Consider the following 9,571-nt stretch of genomic DNA (forward strand, 5'->3'; position numbering starts at 1 on the left):
TATTAATAAGTTTGTAGCATGATCTTATGACATGAGCATCATTAATTTTTATTTTTCTAGGCTAATTTGATGTTGCAAGCGAACAGTTATCAGCTGATATAGGCTTGTGTAGAACATCATAACTGCAACCTAGTTTCTCTTGTTACAAAAGCAAAAGCCTTCTTATATTCGCATGACAGGACATTAGAAGGAAATATGAGATACTTTGGCTATGTAAAGCAAACCTCAAGTACCCCGGTACCTACTTTGTCAAAAATGCATAACTACTTTGTCAAAATGCGGCATCATCCCACATATCTTGTTTTATTAAGGCCAACAAATAAGTTGCATTTCAGAAGTCCTACATTTGTACATTAAGAACTTAGATGTTTTGGGTTGTCAAAGTTGCTAAATGATATTTATCTGCACATAATACCAAATTTGATTTATTTATTTTGGCAAGGTTTGTTCAAGATCTGACCGCCTCTTTGATTCTAACCTGCGAGGTAACATTCGGTGAATGGATGAAATAAAGAGTAAGTTGTAAGCATTCACTACAACAAATATGAGCTTTGCCGACTCTTTATCCCGACGCTAGGGGAAAGCGTCGGGAAAGTTTGGCTCAGATCCAGCCTTTGCCGACGCTTTGTTGTAGCGTGTAAAGATTTACATACAACGACGCTTAAAAGCGTCGGAAAAAGATTAAAATACGACGACGCATAAAAGCGTCGTTAGAAAACCGTTCGCCAGCCCCCTCTCCTCCATCGAGAGCCGACTTCCCACCTCCATCGAGAGCCGACTTCCCACCTCCATCGAGAGCCGGTGCTTCCCCGCTGCCGTCTTCCTCCTTCCGTTCGCCCAGCCCCCTCTAAAATTCGGTCGATGCCCTACTTGTGCGCGCGCCGACTTCCCACCTCCATCGCGAGCCGGTGCTTCCCCGCTGCCGTCTTCCTCCTTCTCCTCTGAGGTAAGCCTCCTCCTCCTCCTCCTCCTCCTCCTGCTGCTGCTCGTCCTCCTCCTCCTCCTCCTCCTGCTGCTGAGCAGATCAAATGATTGCGACCAAGAGATCGTTGCAATGGATGCTGGGAAGGGCGATTGGGGCGAGGAGCATGTGCGCCCTTCCCCACAAATCCGCCCCCTTCTCTTCCGAGGAACTGATGAGAATGGAACACCAGTATAGCGCTCATAAGTAAGCTATGTTGTTGTACCCCACACCACTCCCCTTCTTAGATCTCAAATTCTTGCGGCCTTGATCTAATGCTTTCCTCACTTAGATCCTCTGTTATTTATGTAGATTTATTATATTTGGTTTTGTTGGATGTCGATGCTACCAGGTCTCTGACTCGGTCGATCTTGGTTTTGTTGGGAAGGAAGAAATGTTTGTCAATGTTTCTGTGTTTTGTTTATGGGTTTATCTATGGTTTTGACAAGTCTGGTTGGTGCATGATGATATGCTGATTGAAATTGGAGGGTTGCCATGGCTTTTAAGAGTTAGTGATGCTGATTTTCAGCTGATGCTAATTTTTGATACGATGAGAATTGGTGCTATTCTTTCTTTGTTGTTTGGCTTTTTGCTCAGTAAACTTGGAATTTTTGGGCTTGGTTTGATCTGCTGCTGTAGTTTGTGGTAGTCGTATAAACCGGTGATGAATCAAGGCTTTGCTCTTGTATACAGCAGTACTAATGTTGGAGCTTCTAATACACTTGATACCTGTTTAGAAGCAACAAAATACTTAGTTGGCTTTTTTCTGATCAACTTCATGCTCTGATATGTTGGCTGTCTCTATAGTGGTCGTCTTCTGCTTGTGCGCTTTTAATAGTCCACGCTGCATTGCAAGTTCTAACTTTGTCTCATGAAAAACCATGAAATTAGGTTTACATATAAGGACATTGAAACATGTGTAACTATATATTGAAGAGATTGTAGGAGTCTGTTGATGATAGTGCTGATTCTGCTGAAGAACATTTCCACATTTGATACGCTTGTGACGAGACAGAGACTTGGATGGATGTTGAAGGGTTAGGGTAGTGGATTCATGGACTTTATATAACGTACATGGAAGTTGTGGAAAGGAATAGAGATGGCATTTTGTTGGATCTAAGCATTATCTTATATGTCTTTGTTGGTTCTAGAGGAAATATATGGCGATGAGGCTGGGCTGGGCTTGGAGCATGGCTTTTTTTTTACCCCTGGTTACCTAATTAGTCAAAAGATCCACTCTTATGTGGATCTTTTCGAACTAAGATGTTGTGCACGCTAGATGACTTCTTTCCTTGTTTCTTTCACTCTTTAAACATTAAGGGTTCTGCTTCACTACAACTGCACTTGCTCTCAGTTCAGGCTAGTTAGCTTTCAAGGCATTTTGTATTTTGAGCTACAAGTTTATCATGGTTCCAATTGAAGGCTTAATTTTAAAGGGTAGCCATTGGTTGGTCCTTAAATCATGTGTCTTCTTTAAAGTGCGCAACACAAGTTTGTTTCATGTTTGACTGTTTATATATATGAGCTCAGGGGAGATCATGCACCTGGATATCTGATATCTGGTCATTACGCTATTGATTAACTTCAAATCAATTTTTCCTGCAGGCACTAGGGCCTAACATCTTTTGTTGGTTATGCCCTGTATCAAAGTTCAAAGGCTCTGGTCTCCGATTTCCCACTGCATTTGACCTTCCAATATCTACAACACTAACTTGACGTATCAGGTGGCAAAGATAAGAGTAATTTGTCTATAGAAGATGGAAACCATGTAAATTTTTGTGGTTGAGCCTCGCTTGGGAGTGGCACTTACAATCGTGAAGTGCTTGCCCTACGTTTTTGGACTGACACGAGGGCTTCAAGTTACTTCTGTGGGCTGCTTATAAACTACAGGAAGGGTAAGCAGATGGAGTGCCCTTTGCAGGGGGGGGTATCCTAGGGTCTGTAAGTCCCACCATAATAGTCCGGTGAAATCTATTGGGAAGTTATGTGCCTGCCTTCAGGTGATTTATTTTGATATGGAACCTCATAAGCCTTTGACATGTGCTCGATGTTTCCTGTGTTCCACCTGGTGTAGGTTCTGAGAGGCCTTTGCTTCCTTTTGACAAGGTAGAGGAGCAGGAAGACAGGAAGAAGGATGAGGCTAAGCCTGTCTCCTATCCATATTCCTTCTTCCACCTCATTTTCTCCCTTGCCAGCATGTATGCCAAATGTTGGAATCAGACCGAAGTTGGAATATCAATTCCATTCTAGCCTTTATTATTCCAAACAAACATTGCATTAGGCTTACAAAATATCTATTACAGATCTTGTGCTACTTGGTGGATAAGTATTTTATAAACTCAAAATGAGCATAAGGTGCTCTTGTAGGTGCTCTTGTATGCATTTTGAATTCCGTCATATTAACTTTGGCATCTGTATCCAACACTTTGTTGTGGAAAAGAAATAGATAAGCTAAACAATTGTTATTTTTTTTTCCAGATCCAAATACACATATATTATGGATAGAGAATGCAAATGCAAAATTGAAGGCTGTCCATGACATCGAAGCAGGTCTGTTAAGGCACAATCTTTGTTCCAGTTACCTTATGAACTATTTGCATTATACTATCCTTTTCTTTTCTACTATGAATGGAAGCTAATTGTCTTGATAATTAATTAATATTTTAACTGGTTTAGGTGAGGAACTGCGGATCTGCTATATTGATGTTAGCATGGGTTATGAGGCTCGGCAGAAAATTCTTGCTGAAGGTTTTGGTTTCAAGTGTAGCTGTCTTCGGTGCTTATCTGGCGAATAACAAGCATTTTTCTTATATTTTAATAGGGATGATCTTACACTCCAAGAGGATTAAAAGTACTGAAGGCGGCTAACAGCAAAGCCCAGGACTCCTGAAGGTAACTAACAGCAAATCCTATTTCAGGGCAGCAGATGGCCCTGCCTCCATTTACACTATGCTGTTGGTAGAGATGCCAACTGGCATTGAAACCAACAAGACTGATGCCAATTCAGTTGTTTCAACCATCATGCAGGGATCACTGGATCAAACAGAGCATGCATTTTCTTTATCTCCAATAGCTCTTTTTTGTTAATGCTTCTCTGAAGCCTAGGACTCTTAACCAGCCCAGTTTTCATGCTCACGTGTTTCTAAGGTTAGTTTTCATGATTATGCTTTTATATGTTCACCTTTGGTTGTAGTTAATTGTGCTCATGTATTAATTCTTTATTGTTGGTCAAACAGGGTGGTACAGTGCAAGTTAGGTTTCAGCCTTACATTGGACAGTATTTAGCAGCAGCAGCGGAAAATGTGGTGACTATTTTTGATGTTGAGACTGACAGAAAGATATACACAGCGGAAAATGATGGGGGCTTCTACTCGGCCATCATTAAAGTTAATTGTTTAATGTGCAATAGAATTATTGAAGCCTTCTGTTTGTTATAATTATTATATTGCTATATTGTATTTGAAGAATAGTTGGAAGAAGGAACAAAAATTGTACCTTATGCATCATGCAGGTTATATACTAGTATTAACTTTAAAATATAGCCCCCATATCGTAGATTGTGTACTTAGGAATTTGAGATGTATATTTTTAGAATGTTTTTGAAGTACAATGTAATCAAATATTATAATATGAATGTAATCAAAGTTCTTGTTTGTGACGTGTATTTTGTTATATATGTGATTTAGTGTATTTGTTTTGTTAGAATATAATGTGTACAGGGTATTAAAAATTACTTTTATAAATTTTTTTAAAAAAAAAATCATTTGCCGACGCTTTTAAGCGTCGGCAAAAGCGACCGGCACAACACGGAAAAACTGGCACGCCTTTGAAGTTTGCTGCCGACGCTTAAAAGCGTCGGCACAACACTGAGTAACTGGCACGCCTTTGAAGTTTGCCGACGCAACACTGGGAAACTGGCACGCCTTTGAAGCTTGCCGACGCTTAAAAGCGTCGGCATATGCCACCTTATTTAACGACGCTTAAAAGCGTCGGCATATGCCACCTTAGCCGACGCTTAAAAGCGTCGGCATAGACCGCCGACGCTTTCTTCACGCGTCGGCCTAAACCGGCCCCACGCCCACCTGCCCGACGTCGGAGCCACGCTTTGGGGAGCGTGAGTGAGAAATTCGCCGACGCTTAAAAGCGTCGGTATAGGCCAAATATAGCGCCGGGAGATATCAATTATTTTGTAGTGATTGGACAGACCATCTATGATCAAACGTGGGATCTTTCTCCTTTAATTTCATTTATGATAATTAGAAAGTCTCAAAAACAAGGGCTTCTTATATACTGCTTTCCTTCAACACCACTTCTTCATGAGGGAAAGTGGATTTATAGTTTTCATCCAAATATCACATATCATATAGAATCGATAATTTGGCAACCAAGCATACTCGCTTCAACATATATCTGTGTAGTGTTAGGATACATAACTGAAAAAATCTAATACAAGAAAATCACATAGATGATATATTTCTATTTTGTTGCCCTTGCAAAGTGTATTAAATGAAGTCTAATGGATCGACAAATTGTAAAGCTTCAAGAAAGCTACATGTTAACTGCAGATCTTTATTGTTTCACATTTTTCAGTATTGTTGCATTTATTACTTGTATCCTATACATAGCCTATTGACTCTCTATTATCTTTGTTTATTTATGTGTTCATATAATATGTGGGCGGACTAGCTCTCAGCTTTTTGTGCTCTTGGTTCTGGCTCCAGTTTGATAATGAGTTTAGAATGTGATGGGCGAAATATTGGACACCTTGACTTCAAGCTAGACCTACCACATCGACCTTGGATATAAACCAATAAGAACAACTTCGGCCCGAGCCGAGTAGCCAACCAACTGAGGTGATTGACTTCGGTCCCGACCGAGAAAAAGCCATCAGCCGAGGAGAACAATCAACATATGTCGACAAGGACTGATAGTCCTAATAACTAACAGCTCTAGCAGCCTGCAGTCGTGGCAACACCACAACCTGCACGCCACTAGTGCTGCCTGCCACCCAAGTGGATTGGCTCTCATGCTGCGGCTGTACTACTAGCTGTTTCCTGGCATTATTGCACACCATGTCAAGTCAGATAACGACAAAGTGAGCTTCCCTATATAAAAGGCCAGTCCGGGGGACCACAGGTACATGCTATATATGACATTTTCAACTACGTATAGAGGCTATATTCTGTTAAAATCTCTCCCTTCCACATTGTTACCACTTTATTATGATTTAGGCATTGGAGGGTCTTCTGATAGAAATTCTCTAGCAAGCGGACTTTCTTGCAGGCCGTCTCTGGAGGAGCCCAACACCCGACACGTCAACCGACCTGCCCAGCTCCCCTCCAGCCGACCTTAGGGTCAACCGAGCTCCTTTTTCACCTCGGTTTGGCTTTGGCGGTAACAAATTGGCGCTAGAGAAAGGGCTATCCTCTAGCTACATCAACATCAATCGAAGAGAGAGACAACTAGCATGAAGTTGCGAGAAGCCTGCGGCACATCACGTGCTTTGCAACATCATGTTCTAACCTCTCGAGGATCGCTGCAGAGCCCAGAACCTATTCCACTGGAGCAACCTACTACGCTTGTGGACAATAAGAAGTTCAACCTACTTATTCAATAGGTGCAAGCACTGACCGTAGTAGTCCAAGGCCTATAGCAGACAGTGGTGCAAATGGAGCCGGTATAACTGGAATCTGGCTAGTCCAGCCACCACTCTCAATTGCTAGCACATGGCATGCATCTGATTAGCCACAGCTCTCGAGGCCGGCACTTGGAGCGGTCCCCCCAGAATTAGCGCACCCAATGGACTAGTCCTGATCGGGATGGAAAACGATATGCTCCAATCTCCTATTCCAACGATGACTCCACTTTGACCCTATTTCCTCCTTGCTGAGTGGATCCCCCATCCTAGCGAGATGCCGCCCTTAAACGTAGAATCAAGAAAATGAACTGATAGATTTAGGTCCTCAAAGGACAGGCTTCAAGGATAAACGACCTTAAATCCTTCTTTCACCAGGCAGATCATGAAGAAACCGAGCTCACTTCAGTTCAAGATGTCTCAAGTAAAGCCGTACGATAGCACCTCAAATTCTTTGGACTATCTTGAAAGCTTCAAAGCTCTCATAATGCTGCATAGAGCTACTAACATCATGTTTTGCAAGGCGTTCTCTACGACCCTTCGCAAGGCAACTCGGATCTAGTTATCTAGGCTTCAGCCCGATTCTATCCACTCATTCGAGTAGCTCACTCATCTCTTTGCGACCCACTTCTTCTCCAACCAAAGATGGTGATACAGCTCGGATGCACTGTTCGACATCAAACAGAAGGAGAAAAATGCCCAAAGAGAATACATCACCTGCTTCAAAACGACGACTCTAGAGGTCTGCAACCTGATCAGTCGATCGCGATGTTGGTGATAAAGAGTGGTTTGTTGTTGTCAAGCTTCTTTTTCTCCCTAAAAAATTGCTTCCAATTGACTTCAACGAAATGCTGGTACTGGCCGAAAAGTATGCCAACATGGAGGGAGCCATGGCTTCCTATTGCAAGACCCCCTCGAGGAGGAAAGAGGGGACATGAGGAATGAAGAGACCTAAGGAGTGTCTCACCTTGATGCAAGAGAAGCTTTGATGGCCCAGGAGACCAACTCTGAAGTTTGAAAGGTTCACCCCCTCACTGCCCTGAGGACCTAGATCATCATGGAGATCGAAGACCGAGGCTACCTATGCCCTCCGCATTCGATGAAGAGCCCGGTGACCAAGAGAGGCCAGAAGAAGAACTACAGCTTGCACCGAGACCATATCCAGGACACTGAGGAGTATATTCATCTCCAAGATGAAATTGAAACACTCATTTGGCGCGGGCAGCTGGACTGGGACATTTGCCCTTGGTTGGATTGAGCGCTCACCACGGCCTCCGATCCACCGCCCCTAGAACAAATCTACAATTGCCCGATAGTGGATGTCATCAACACCATTGCTGGCAGACCTGCCGAGGCCCCAAGTATCTCAAATGACCAAGCTCCTCAAAATGGAAACCACAGAGCGGTCATGGATTCTACATGTAGATGGGTCATCAGGCCCGGAGGGCAGCGGGACCGATCCTATACTCACCAACCCTGATGGGGTAGTCACGAAGTATGTTCTCCAATTCAAATTCTCCACTTTGAATGATGAAAATAGGTACGAGGTGCTCATAACCGAACTCAAGCCTTCAATGGAGCTCAGAACCCAACAACTGAAGGTCTTTGAAGTACGAGTTGGGGCACCTCTATAGCACTCCTACCCCATAGGCTTGGAACTCCAACAACCTTTGTGCCTGTTATCAGTAAGGTTCATTGTAGCATGAACTTGTTTTTAATAAAAATTCTCTCATTGTATTTGTCTTTTAGATCGGACGATAGTGGTAATTGAGTTTGACTTGGGATACCCTAAGGATGCTAGAGCCCCAACAAAGGAGACAACCTAAGGATGCTTGGGGCCTCCTCAAGACTGAGTCCACTCGTATTTTCTTTGGAAACCAACTTCAGAGATGCCTCTAGAGGCATACTCTAGAGATGAGAAGGTCAGCCCCCGCACCGAAGGCTTAGCCAAAGGCTTGTTATGCCATTTGACCTCTTTAGATCAAAAATGGCCCAACCAGAAGGCTGACCCCCATGCTGAAGGCTTGGCATGCCACTTGACCTCTTTAGGTCAAAAATGGCCCAGCAAGAGTCCGGCCCTTCAAGTTGAAAATGGCCCAAGCAGGAGGCCGACCCTTGTGCCGAAGACTTGGCATGCCACTCGACCTCTTTAAGTTAAAAATGGCCCATATAGAAGGTCGGCCACTATGTCGAAGGCTTAGCATGACACTTGACCTCTTCAGCTAAAAAATGGCCCAAGTAGGAGGCCGGACCCTGCGTCGAAAGCTTGTCATGCCAGTCAACCTCTTCAGGTCAAAAATGGCCCAAGCAGAAGATCAACTAAAGGCTTGGTGTGCTACTCGACCTCTTCAGGTCAAAAATAGCCCAATTAGAAGACCGACCTTGGCGTCGAAGGCACGGTTGCTAGCCAACCTTCCTAGGTCAAAAATGGCCCGAGCAGAAGATGAAGCCCACTCGGAATTCCTCGAGAGCCAAACTCTAGAAAGATCAACTGAGGAGCCTAAGATAGGATAAAACTCCACAAGGACTCTGGCGCGATGATCTGAACTCAAATAAAGAAATAAAATGACAACAAATAAAGGCCGAAGTCAGATTCTTTGGAAAATTTCTTTACATTCATTACCTTTTAGTACATGCATTGACTTCAGCAAAAGCCGAGCAAAAAGAGCTACAAAAAAAGGTTGAAGCTTGGGGCAATGACCTGAGCTTAAACAAAAGAAAAATGAAAAGGACAAAAATTGAAGCCGGATACTTTAGAAATTCTTTGTTTTCATTAAAGTTGTGAATCTTTACATTAACCTCACTAGAGGCCGAACAAAAAGAAAATAACATCAAGCTCGGCTCAAGGTACCTTAGTAGAGCCTGATCAGCAGGTTGCCGAGGCCAGGGAGTAGGGATCTTTGTGATGGGATGAAGGTCGAGGAGGCATTCCAGAAGTACCATAGCTCAGAGGAGTTTCGAGAGGAGGCCTTGAA

At 43.2% G+C, this 9,571-nt stretch overlaps 1 long non-coding RNA gene across 8 annotated transcripts; it reads left to right on the plus strand.

The window, feature by feature from the left end:
• Nucleotides 1-810: 810 nt before the first annotated feature.
• On the plus strand, nucleotides 811-4,619 carry LOC120105479 (uncharacterized). Of its 8 annotated transcripts, none has more exons than XR_015967328.1 (6): nucleotides 811-946; nucleotides 3,440-3,511; nucleotides 3,638-3,709; nucleotides 3,783-3,853; nucleotides 3,989-4,108; nucleotides 4,198-4,619. It is a non-coding gene; the product is annotated as an uncharacterized LOC120105479 (long non-coding RNA). The 8 variants fall into 8 exon arrangements; XR_015967326.1 differs by lacking the exon at nucleotides 811-946 and adding an exon at nucleotides 1,029-1,168; XR_016395931.1 differs by lacking the exon at nucleotides 811-946 and adding an exon at nucleotides 2,720-2,856 and having other exon boundaries at nucleotides 3,969-4,108.
• The last annotated feature ends 4,952 nt before the right edge of the window (nucleotides 4,620-9,571 follow it).

Source organism: Phoenix dactylifera, chromosome 7, assembly GCF_051530095.1.
Source record: "Phoenix dactylifera cultivar Ajwa chromosome 7, Ajwa_hap1_PhDact_Kaust_v1.1, whole genome shotgun sequence".
NCBI lineage: Eukaryota > Viridiplantae > Streptophyta > Magnoliopsida > Arecales > Arecaceae > Phoenix > Phoenix dactylifera.